The sequence below is a fragment of the Heterocephalus glaber genome, unplaced genomic scaffold (assembly GCF_053883595.1).
Source record: "Heterocephalus glaber isolate CG9 unplaced genomic scaffold, H.glaber_assembly_v1.0 deba00001553, whole genome shotgun sequence".
Taxonomy (NCBI): Eukaryota; Metazoa; Chordata; class Mammalia; order Rodentia; family Bathyergidae; genus Heterocephalus; species Heterocephalus glaber.
This window is the reverse complement of record NW_028258344.1, coordinates 13,139,278-13,151,959: the sequence shown is the minus strand read 5'-3', so window position 1 is coordinate 13,151,959 and position 12,682 is coordinate 13,139,278. Positions and strand designations below refer to the sequence as shown.

The 12,682-nt window shown below is 31.7% G+C and overlaps 1 protein-coding gene across 6 annotated transcripts in view; it reads right to left on the bottom strand.

Annotated features, from left to right (window-relative positions):
• Positions 1-12,682, bottom strand: part of CUNH8orf34 (chromosome unknown C8orf34 homolog) — a 423,558-nt gene that overhangs the window by 272,576 nt on the left and 138,300 nt on the right. The window lies entirely within an intron of this gene.

The following is a 12,682-nucleotide window of genomic DNA, read 5'->3' as shown; positions in this document are numbered from 1 at the left end:
ACAAATCACATACAAAGGAAAGCCCATCAGAATCACAGCAGACTTCTCAATGCAAACCCTCAAGGCAAGAAGAACTTGGAGTGATGTATTTCAAGCCCTAAAGGAAAACAGCCTCCAACCCAGACTGATGTACCCTGCAAAATTATCTTTCAACATTGATGGAGAAATAAGATACTTTCATGATAAAGAGCACCTCAGGAACTCATGAATATCAAACTGGCACTCTAAAAAATTTTAGACAATACCCTACCTAGGAAAAGACAATGAGGATCACAACTCCAGGAAACCCAGCAGAATGAATCTATTGGGAGTGACAAATTAAACTCAAAGCGGGAGAATCCAACCAAAAGAAAAAGTCATGACAAGGCTTTTAAAATGTTTAACTTCATCTCCCTAATGAGCGTATAATTCAATCTTGTTATTGTACTGATTAGTATTTTTCTGATTCTAGAGTTGTACACCTTTCCTTGTGCTGTACTGGCTAGTTATCATCTTATGTCTACTTTTTAACTGGGTTGTCTATTAATGAGCTGTAAGACTTCTTTATATATTCTGCTCATAGGTTATATGCATTGTAAATATGGTCTGTTTAAGGACTACTTTTCATTTTAATGATGTCATTTAAAGTTCTAAATTTTGATGGAATCCCATTTATCAATTTTTTTCTTTTATACATCATGGTTTTTGTATCCTAGGTAGTTCTTGCCTACCCTGAATTCATAAACATTTTCCCTTATAATTTCTTCTTAAAGTTTTATACTTTTAGGCTTTCATATTTAGGTTCATAAATACCTTCAAGTTTTTTTCATGTATGGAAATAAAGGGTTGAGGTTAATTTTTTATATATGGATACCAGGTGTTCTAGTGCCGTTTGCTGAAAACACGATCTCTTCCTTGGCTCTTGAATCGAGTTTATATTCTATAAAATGCTAATGTTAAATAATCTTTCAAAACTCAGTGGACCAGATATGTGTGGTTCTCTTTCTAGATTCTCTGTTTTATTCCAATGATCTATATGTCTTTCCTTACACCAACACTGCCTTGATTACTGTAGCTTTAGAAGAAGTCTTAAAATTAGGTACTAAACATCTTCCAACATTGTTTTTGTTTTTTTGTTTTTTTTGTTTTTTTAAATTTTTCTAGGTCCTTTGTACTCCTACATAACTTTTAAATTTCAATATCCAATTCTTCATTTATAGCAAGTATATACAGACCTGAATTTTTGTATAAACCTTGTGTTTTCTAATCCTGCTAAATACAAGTTCTAGGGGCTCCTAGAGATTTCTTAGTATTTTCTCTGTTGATGATCATTTCATCTACATATAAAGATTTTTGCTTCTACCTTGCCAATTCTATCCTAATTGTGTCATTTTATTGCCAGACTATTTTGGTGGGGCCTAGGTTTCAAAGTTTAATGTACAGATAAAGAGTATGCATATCTGCCCTTGTTCCCCACCTGAAGGAGAAAGCATTGTATCTTCTCCATTCATATAAGGCATACTAGCTAGAAGTATGGAGTACATGTCTTTAATCTGCTGAGAAGGTTCTGTTCTACTTCTAGGCTCCTGATAGCTTTTACCATGAACACCTGTAGAATTTGGTCCAATACTTTTTCTCCAACTACTGACAGGATCATATGGCTTTTTCCTTTCCTCTGTTAAAATGATGACTTTTGGGGGGTGGATATTCCAATGCTGAACCAACACTGCCATCCCTATAACAAAACCACTTTCTACATACTGCCGGATCTGACTTCCAATAGTTTGTTTTGTTAAACAAATTTCTATCTATGTTCATACTTTTTTCTTCTATTATCTTTATCCAGTTTTAGGATCAGCATAATGTTGATTTCCTAAAATGAGGGGAGAAGTGTTCCTTCTTTTTTCTGCTTTAATTGTTTGATATAATTTATCAGTTAAAATGTATATGAGCTTGCTGTTGTCATATAGGTAGGTTTTCAAGCTAGGAATATACTTTCTTTAATAGGTGCTATTCAAATTTTCTATTTTCTCCAGAGTTAATTTCATTAATTTGTCTTCCAAGGTACTTCTTAGAAGTTGTCAAATTTATTTCAAAACAGATTTTTGAAATATGCTTTCTATATCCTTTTAAATTCTGTAAAATCTGTGGTAATGTCTCCTAGATCTTGATATTGTAATTTAAAACATGTATAATTGAGGCCAGGGATTTAGTTCAGTGGTTTCACCACCTGCTGCGCAAGCGCAAGGACCTGAGTTCTGTTCCTGGTACCAAAAGAACCCAAAATGTATAATTGATATTGTATAACAGGAAGAAAAGGTCTAAAGGTGCAGGGGAAGTGGGAGGGTAGGGGAAAGGAAAAAAGGGAAAAGAAAAAATATGAGAAAAGGAAAAAAATGGAAACAAAGTCTTTGCAAATAGGGAAGGGAGGGCAAAGGAAGGGGAAAAGAAAAAGAACCAAGATACTCATGTAAAGGTACAAGATCCCAATGATGAATGTAACTGTATTTTATACCAAAAATGTACCAATAAACTTAATGGGAGAAAATTTTTAAAAATTATAGAAAAAAAAAGAATAAAAAGAAAATGATGTAAGTCAGAAACTTGGATCCACACAAAGAAAAAGGAACACTGAAAAGAAATAAGAGAAGGTAAGGTAAAAATTTTTATTTTTCTTAGTCTTAATTCATTGAACAGACTTATGCTTATGTGTATATATATGAATATATATGTATACATATATACACATGTATACATATATATATACGCACGCATAAGCATGTAGTGGTACAAATGTAAAATGAATGACAGCAATGATGCAGGAAATGGGGAGAAAAATTAAGATGTATGATACGGTACTAGCACTACTTATGATGAGTATAATATAATTTGAAAATGACTTGGAACAATCATAAATGTGTACTGTAAACTCCACAGCAATCATTACAAAAGTAAAAAGGAAGCATAACTGATATTCTAAAAAGAGACATGAAATCCCATAAATGCTCAATTAAAGCAAGAGGTAGAAAAAGAGTGGAAGACAGCAATAAAAACAAAGAACAGGAACAATTACTAGAAAACAAAAAACAAATATGGTAGATAATAATACAGCTAATCAATAATCACTTTAAACATCAGTGTGTTTAAATTGGTCTACTGAAAGATGGACATTGTCAGAATGATCAAATATTCAACTATATGTTGTCTATAAGGATCTCTCTTCAAATATAAAGATGTATAAACATCAAAAGAAAAAGATATATTATGCTAACACTAATTAAAAGACTGATACAGTAGCCATATTAAATTCAGACAGAGCAAACTTCAGAGCAACAGAAGTTATCAGTGATAAAGAAGGGCATTTTATAATGATAAATGGGTAGAACTGCAAAGAAAGATGAATCTATTATTATTATTTTTTTTTGGTACCGGGGATCAAACTCAGGACGTTGTACTTGTAAGGCACGCAGCGGAACAAGATGAATCTATTATTATTGTTGAAAATTTCAACATCGTTACTATTTCATTTCAGGAATAATACCAAATGCCAAGATTTATTTTTACTCTGGATATATTCTTATAATGTAACACTACACAGCCATGATTATACATGAAAATTAACATTTTTAGAAATAAAATGTGCAGTGAAATGCACAGATATTAAGTGTGCAATTCTATGAGCTTTGACAAACGTCTATATCAAGGTATAAAATGTTCGCATTACCCCAGAGTTTCCTTAAACTAATATCAAGTCAACCCCTCATACACTATTTATGATTTCTATGCTATAGATTAATTTTGTCTGTTCTTATATTCATTATGAATAAAATTATGTACAGTACTATGCAATCATTTGTGTCTAATTTCTTTCGTTTGACATAATATTCATGAGTATTTTTGGTCAAGGTCTCATTACAAAATAATATAGATTGGGTAGCTTAAAGAACAGAAATTTATTTTCTCACAGTTCTGGAAGCTGGGAAGCCCATAAGCAAAGTACCAGCAGGGTCAGTGTCATGGAGGGCTCTCCATTTGAGCTGTAAATGGCTTTCTTCTTACTGTGTGCTTGGAAAGAGAAATTTCTCCCTAGCTCTACTTAGATATCAATATTATCAGAGTAGGTCACCACCTATACCAACTCTTTTAAACGTAATTATTTCTTAAATTTTAATGATTTCTCCAAATGTATTGAGGTAGGGCACTGCTTTCGTCTACATCTAAAATTTTTCTGAACTCCTCACATGCTGAGACGGGGCTTTTGGAAGGTGATTGGAGTATGTGGGTTTATAGCTGACTTACTGTTAGAAGGCAGGATCTGGTTGAAAGAGGTGGGTCATTGGGGGGTGGGGGGTGGTCTGGAAGGGTTTTCTTCCCCTGCTCTTTCACTCTGTTTCCTGTTTACCAGGTCTCTGCTGTGCCCTTCTGCCATGTCGACATGCCGCCCTGTTTTGGAGCCAGCTATCAACTGAAACCTCTACAAACCGTGAGCCAAAATAAACCCGTTTCTGTAAGTTGTGGGTGTCAGATGTTGTGTCTCAGCAACGAGGAAAATGACTAAGACAAGCATCAACACACATTTCTGGGGGATACAATTCAGTGATTAGCAATGAGATTCTTCCATATTGTTACATATATTTCATTGCTGAGTAGTATTTCCTTGTGTGAATATGTTTTTATGTTCTTTGTATTGTTCTATATTCAGGTTATTATGACTAAAGCTGCCATCTTATCTAAATATTTCTGTGAGAACATTTTAAATTTTATTTGGGATAATATGTAGGGATTTCTAGATCAGAGGGAAAGCACAAAGTACAAGGGGTGATCAAAAAATATGGTCAATATTTACATTTTAAAATATTTGTTATAGAAAAACACATACTACAATCCACCCCCTCAACACTATGTGATGGAAGTGAGGAGGATTAATGGCAAGTTTTACTGTAAAACTTGTTTAAGAATTTAAACACTGCATTTTTCAATCACATCTCATAAACATTGAGCTTTATGAGTAACCTTCAGATGTTATCTCCAAACTCTCAGAAGCAGTGTTCAAAAGTTCCAATTGCTCCACATACTTGGCAACATTTGGTGTTGAGAGTCTCTTATTTTAGCCAATCTAATTGGTCCACAATGATATGTCAGTGTATTTTAATTTTCTTTTCCTCTTGGCTGATGATGTTGAGTATCCTTCATACCTCTTACCCATTTGTCTTCTTTTGGGAAGTGTCTACCAAAGCTTTTTCTCTGTTTACATTAGTTATTTGTCCTTTTAAAAAGTTGATGTGTATGAGTACTACATATATTTTAGACTGAGATCTTATCAGATATATTGCATGTATTTCTCTCAGTCACCGAGTGGCATATCTTTACCTTTCTGTACATTTGTCTTAGAAGAAATATGTAATGTCAATGAGTGTTAGTTTATCAATTTTTAAAAAATTCTTAGTGACTTTTGTTATCCCTAAGAAATTTTTGTCTGCCCCAATGAGATGAATTCTACTTTTCTTCTAGTTTTATAGTCTTTGCTTTTGTGTTCAGGACTATAGTTCACTAGAAAGTGATTTTGGATTATTACATGAAACCAAGTTCATTCTTTTTCTTTACATTTATTCTACTGTTCCAGCACCAATGGTTGAAAGTATTTTCCTTTATCTATCAAATTGTCTTAGTGCTTTTGTTGAAATATGTGGATCTCTTTGTGGATAGTAATCCAGTCCACTGATCTGTTTCTCTTTGTGTTAATACCAATTATCTTGATTATTGTACCCTGGAATAAGTCTTGCATTCAGATACTGTAATTCTATGATAATTTTTAATCTTTTTTGTTGATTTTGATTACTCAAGGTCATTGTCATGTAAATTTTACAGTAAGTTTGTCAATTTCCTTTTTTAAGCTCTATGGGAGTTTGATCAACATTGTTTAGGATCATAAAGTTTTAATTTTAAAATATTTTGTTAGAAATGTATATTTATGTTTATACATGGTATTCCTCTGTAAGTTTCTTTTTAAAAAAATATTCCGTCCAAGTATGGTATCACCTATGCCGTTCTCAACACATACTCTGAAAAGTATTCCCTTTATTTTCTGAGTTTGTTACATCTGGAATTATCCGTAAATACTTGATTGAATTCACCAATAAAATAACGTTAACCTGAAATCTTTCTGGGAAAAATATGCTTACAAATTCAACTTCTTTAATATATACAGACTATTTAGATGCACTAGTTCATCTTATTTTGTGTCTAACATGGAGTGTTTTGGCAAAACTTTTTCCTGTATTTGTAAGATATCAAATATGTTGGCATAACTTTCTAATTGTCTTTTGTTATGCTTCAGGTCTTTTTCCTCCATGTCTTCTTAAAAGTCTGAAACCATTTTTTCACTTCTAATATAGAAACTTGTGGTTTTCTATCTTTTCCTTTAACAGTATTACTCAGAAATTTTCAATTTGGCATTACATATACCTGTGGCTTACAAGTTTTTGACCTCGTTGATTCATCTTATCTATATTATGGTATTTCCTTCTTTCTGGATTAAATTTGTATTTCTTTTCATTTTTAAAGATAGAAATATGTCAAGGACCCAGGGATTTAGCTCAGTGGTGCCACTGCCTGCCTCACAAGCGTGAGGTTGAGTTTGATTCCCACCCCAGATAGAAATGTATCAATGACTCAAAGCTCTCTGCTTTATACTTCTGAATTTCTCTTTCAGCATAATTTGGCTCTATCTCCTCAAAATATCATGTGTTAAATTTTCATTATTAGTTTGAATTCTTTTCTAAGTTCTCTTTTGATTTTTCTTTGTCTTGAGTGTTAAAAAGTATTGGATTTCCAAATATTTTGGATTGTTTTCTGATTTTGAATTGATTTCTAATTTAATCATGTTGTAATTAGAGTATAGAAGTTGACCTAGATATGATATATTTATTTGCATTTAAGAGTATGTTTTGGGCAGCTGGTGGGTGTAATGTACTATAAATTTCAACTGGCAATAATATTCATAGTAATGTTCAAGTTTTCTATGCACCTACTGATTTTTTTCTCCCTTTTCTATCAGTTATTAAAAGAAATGTGTTAAAATATCAAACTGTGACTATTCACTCATTTTTTAGTTGTTCATGTATTTTGAAAATGTTTTAAACATATATTTAGAATTCTTGTCTTTCTGCTGAATGAACATATTTATCTTTATTCTATCTTGTCTACATAACATCACTTCTTATTCTTTAACTTTCAACATGGTCTTTAATATGTTAATCTTATAGTCAATACAGAGGTTCTATTTGTTTATCCAGGTCAGCAATGTCAGTCAGTTAATTTTTATGTGAAGTCTACGTATACTTTTTTATACTTTATATTATTATAAATTTATTATCCTGATATTTTCTATTCTTTCCTACTGTCTTGGGTTCCTTTCCTCATTTTTACCCAAATATATTTTAGTATTCCATTTTATGCCCTCTATGTACTTTTTTAGTAAAGCTCTTTGTATTTACTTTTAAATTTTAATTATCACTCTGGATTAAAGAAATGTATCTAACTTATTACTGTCTCCTAAAATTAATATTATATCACTTCTTATGAAAGTGTAGGAACTATATAATTTAACTTACTCCTATCCTTTATGCTATCATGCTTTACTTCTTTTTATATTATAAACCTTATACTATGTTAGTAATTATGCTTAAAGCAATCATTTTTATGTTTGAAAATTAACATAATCTTACATATTTATGTATTTATCATTTATGATATTCTTTATTCTTTCCTTATAACTTTTATTATGAGGTAAATATTATGACTGGTTTATGCTGTCTTCTCTAAGGTATGTTAAGTTTTGTTCTGTGAGGAATTAAATTACTGTATTGGCAAGTCTACTTCCCGTTTATATATAGTTTTATGTTTTATTTAGTTGGGTCTACTTACTCATTCTTTGGAGTGACTTTCAGGTCAGATGTAGTCATCATTCCTAATGTTTGGCTTTTCCAAAGTCTCTTGAATGCCAGAGATATTTTCTCTTTGGCTGGGCTGGAACTCTGATGTATCCCAGCTCAGTTGATGGCCATTGTTTCTCTGTTCACTTCTCAGACATACAACAAATACTCGCTCATGTTTTGGATGTCCTTGCCCTGTGCAAGAGTTGGCCGGTTTTTAGCCAGAGATCCAAGGGGAACACTCCTCTCACTTCTGTCAACACCATCAGATCCCTTCTCTTGGCATAGTGTTCCACAAATCTTAGTCACTTCATCAGCCCCAAGCTCTGTAATTTCCTGCTCAGCCCTGTAAAATCACCACTCTGTACTCTGCGCTCAAGTCCACTTCCAGCCAAGTGGTCAGGCAAGTGTCACCACCAAGAAGGCCTGGGTGAGGCACCATGAAGAAAACCAGGGTGAAACATAGGGCTCACCTCACTTCCCTACTCTTGGAAACCAGGGTCTTGTTACTGCATCATTTACCGGGTGCCTAGAAAGATTTCATATATTTTGTCCAGTTTTGTAACTGCTAAATGTGGAGGCACAGGCCAAAATCAGTCATTCTGCTATAAATAGATATTGATGTTAAATTCTAAAACACTTGAGAAAACAACAAATATAGTCACGTAAATATGTATATTATCAATATATAATGTGTATTTTTGTTAAGCTAGTATTTAAATGCATACGTTTAGGAAACTGATTCTTGGCTACCAACTGTATAATCTTCGTAAATTTTTTTTTCAAGGAAATTTTTCCTTTTCTGTGGTAAAAGGACAATAAAATTGCTGACCCCATGGCACTGTTTTGATTGTTAAGTACTGTACAGAAAGTACTTAGCATAATGCATTGTATATTATAAATACATGTACGTTAATGCTATTTTATATTTGCTATTTAAGAAATTTAGAAACAACATAACTAAAACAAGAGTAATTATTTCAAGGTTATATTTATTTATTCAGTTTTTTTCTCTGTATTTCCATGCTCATTACATTGAATATCTTTTAGTATTAAAAAATAAGTACTTTTTAAAAGGAAACTTAACTTCCAGAAGATTTGATATTGAAAGGCCCTTACATTAGCCTCTCTTAATTTACAAGAATACCAGTAGTTTTGAAGATAAGAAATAGTTTTCTTTCAAATTTCTGAAAGTTTTTGCTTATTATGGTGGGAAAGTAATAAGCAATTAAATTATCTGGGTGCAGTGAGTGTGCTTGTAGTTCCAGCTACTTCAGAGGCTTAGGTGGGAAAATTAGCTGAGCCTAGGAGGCTGAGCTATCCTGGGCAATAGAGCCAGACCCCAACCTCAAAAAAGTTAATAAAAGAAAAAGTACAAACAATGAAATCATGTTGATAGTGTGCACATCTGAACACTTAAGGGAGAGAGGGAACTAAGAATGTCAAGATCCTAATATTATGAGCATACATAGCTTTCTTTTTCTTGCTTTGTTTTTTTTCAATTTTTGTGTAACTGAGAAGACTAGAGAAATCACTGATATAATTTTGAAGTAAATAACAGATTTATAAATGTGTATATTATATGACATTATCCTTATGGTGAGAAAATGTTTTAAGCAAGAGTGTTTCCAAAGAAACAACTGTTTGTTTCTTGACAGAAAAAGGAATGGCTTCATCAGCAAATAATTTGAAATTTATTGTAAAAGGAATACCACTTTTGGGACTTGGAGTCTTTTTTGAAAAAATGTATGTTCTTAGGATGTTTTTTTCTCTCAGTTGAAAGTGTTTGTATTGGAAAATAACTCCTCTCGTTCTCAATTTTCCTTATCAAAACAAGAGTTGCTTAGAGATGTTTGGCCCATTTGTGTTAGGCAGAGATATGTTTGCTACTATAGAAGATGTCCTAAACTTAGCCACCAAGATACATGACTCAGATGGTATCAAAATATTAAAAATGTTATTTGAGAAACTTTCAGATCATAAATTTACAAAGTCCATAAAGAGAAGATAAGAACATGAGATTGTAATTTGGGAAAGAAATGTTTTATCTTTTTTGTATTTTTGCTCATGTTAAAAGATACAGAATTCTATTATGAGAGGATAATAGAATGCACTGCAATATGAAAAAAAGTATACCTTGTACAAGCTTTGAGAAATATTTACTTCTTTGAGCTCAGCTTGCAATACTGCATCTCCTAGTCCCATTATAAATTGTAATTCATGGGCCTAAAGTTTCTAAAACTCTAGTAGCCAGAGATTATTTTATCCATTCCATAGAAACTCAATGTCCATGCTAAAGATCAGGGAAGCAGGTAACTTGGTAACAAAAACAAATGCACATAAAAGGAAAAAAAATCAGATGTATGTTTTTAGCTTTTGATATTTTAAAATGTTTGAATATTTCACATTACTAAAAATATTTCTTCAATCAAATTATTAGAATAATATGAACATAGCATTGTTCTTTTATAATAAGGGTTCTGTTTTTAAATAGGCCAAAATTGGTTCTAACACTGATCAAATTTGGAAGATAATATAAATGAGGAACCCTATTCTAAATTGTGTAGTATCTTTTATTAATTACATTTCTACAATGTTAAATAAAGTAAAAGGTAAACTTGACCTGTAAACATGTCAAATTTTAGGTAAAACATTAAAAAGAAACATCTGTTAACAAAAAGATGTCTCGCAATAAAGAACATTAGATTTTTAGAATCTATTATGATACAAAAATGTAAAGGGTAAATAGCATCTTTGTTGACAAAGTAGGAGGTAGCATGGATTCACCACTTTATTTTCTGAGAAATGCAACTAGAATAAAGAATATTTGATCAGTTAGCAAAAAATATACCAATTAAAATATTTCTACATATGATGAGAATGTTTACAACTTAAATTTTAGAACTTGTTTTGGATGTGATTATATGTATGAAAATTGTGTAACACTATGCTCATGCTAAGAACTGACAAAAGAATTACCAAAATAAATGTGCTGTGAGGAATGGAAAAAAAACATTGGTTCTAACACATTGGCAAAATTGTATGTCATGGTTTGCTCAGAAAGTTGTATGTGGTTGGTCATTAAAAGAAAGCAAGAAATTAGAAGACACATATCAAGATGAGTGTACTTGTTGAAATAATTTTTAAATATATGAAGCATATCTAGATAGGAAATTTAGGATAAAAGGCTAAACATTTAAACCCTTAAATTCCTATGCTCTTACTTTCTCTACTACATGTACTGAGCTTCACACATTAGATAGAGATAGGAGAGATTTGTATAAAATTATATGAATTATAATAATACATCTTTAGCTATAATTCTTTAACAACAGAATTTTCTATGTATTGTATCACTAATCATATATAAGTATTTTTATTACTCCCATTTTTCTAATGACAAATCTGATATTTAAAGGAAAAAATTACTTTTCTCAAGTCATAGAACTAAAGTACAACCTATCTGCAGAATGCCAGGGATTGAGCTTAGCGGTGCCATGCCTGCCTCGGAAGCGCAAGGCCCCGAGTTCGATCCCTGGTACTAAAAAAAAACTACCTGCAGACTAGGTTCATCTTATTATTACCTGTGGTACTATACTATATACAGCACTGCTTCTATAAAATTAATTTTGTAAGACTAATATAAATTTGGTTTATTATATTAATACTATTTTTTTTCTTCAGTAGTGAAGATTGAATCCAGGGCCTTCACAATGAGTTATATCCCAGACTATTTCTCTCTCTCTCTCTCTCTCTCTCTCTCTCTCTCTCTCTTTCTGTTTGCCAACCCCCCACCCCGTCTCTCTCTCCATCCATTGACAGAGTATTGCAAAGTTGTTCAGGCTAGCCTTGAATTTTGGATCCTCCTGCCTCAGCCTCTCAAATATCTGGGATTATGGATATGTGTCACTGCACCCATCTTATATTAAATTTTGAAATACAGAGTCCCTAAGTGTCAGTAATTAAAACATAAATATGATAATGCTTAAGAGACAGAGTAGCTGACGCAGTATACCCTCTTCTGGCAATTCTTGAAAAAGTAATTGTTAAAGAAATTAAAAATTTAAAAAGTTTTCATTGTAATATAAGCAAATTAATTCTATATTTATGTAAGACATTCAATTATCTTTTGTACAAAGAAACTAAAACCCTTAAAACAATATAATCATTGGTATAATTTAATCTCTATTGGAGCACCATCATATTTTTTTCCCATTATGTGGCTCAGTTCTCCTCTTTAAAAGTTTTAGAGCAATAAAAGTATATATCCATTATTGTTAAGGATATTTACTCTCTGAAATTATAAACATAATATATGTGGAAAAGAAAATCATGATATTTTAGTTCAAAAACATATATTCATACATAAGAACATTTTAAATATTTGGGATTTTGAAAATGAGTTCACAAAATACCTGTTAAAGAACTTTTTGAATAAAGCTTTATTTCACAAAAACTGCTGTTTTTCAAATGATGAAAATAACCGAAATGTTTTGACCACTTATGTGTCAAGGTGTATTTGCTATTGAAGTTTCTATTTAGAAATGATTAAGTTGTGAGAGATATTGTGATATATAGAAACCTAAACAGATGCCCATAGTTAGACAGTTTTATACAATTCAGCTAGAAGAGTTGTAATACTCTTTAATATCTATTGATTTTGATATTAAAACACAAATTTTCTAAATTATTACACTTTCTTTGCTCATTTTCAACCAATAAAAAAAATAATAAAATTGTAGTTTTTGCCTCTCTTTCAAATAGTTCTT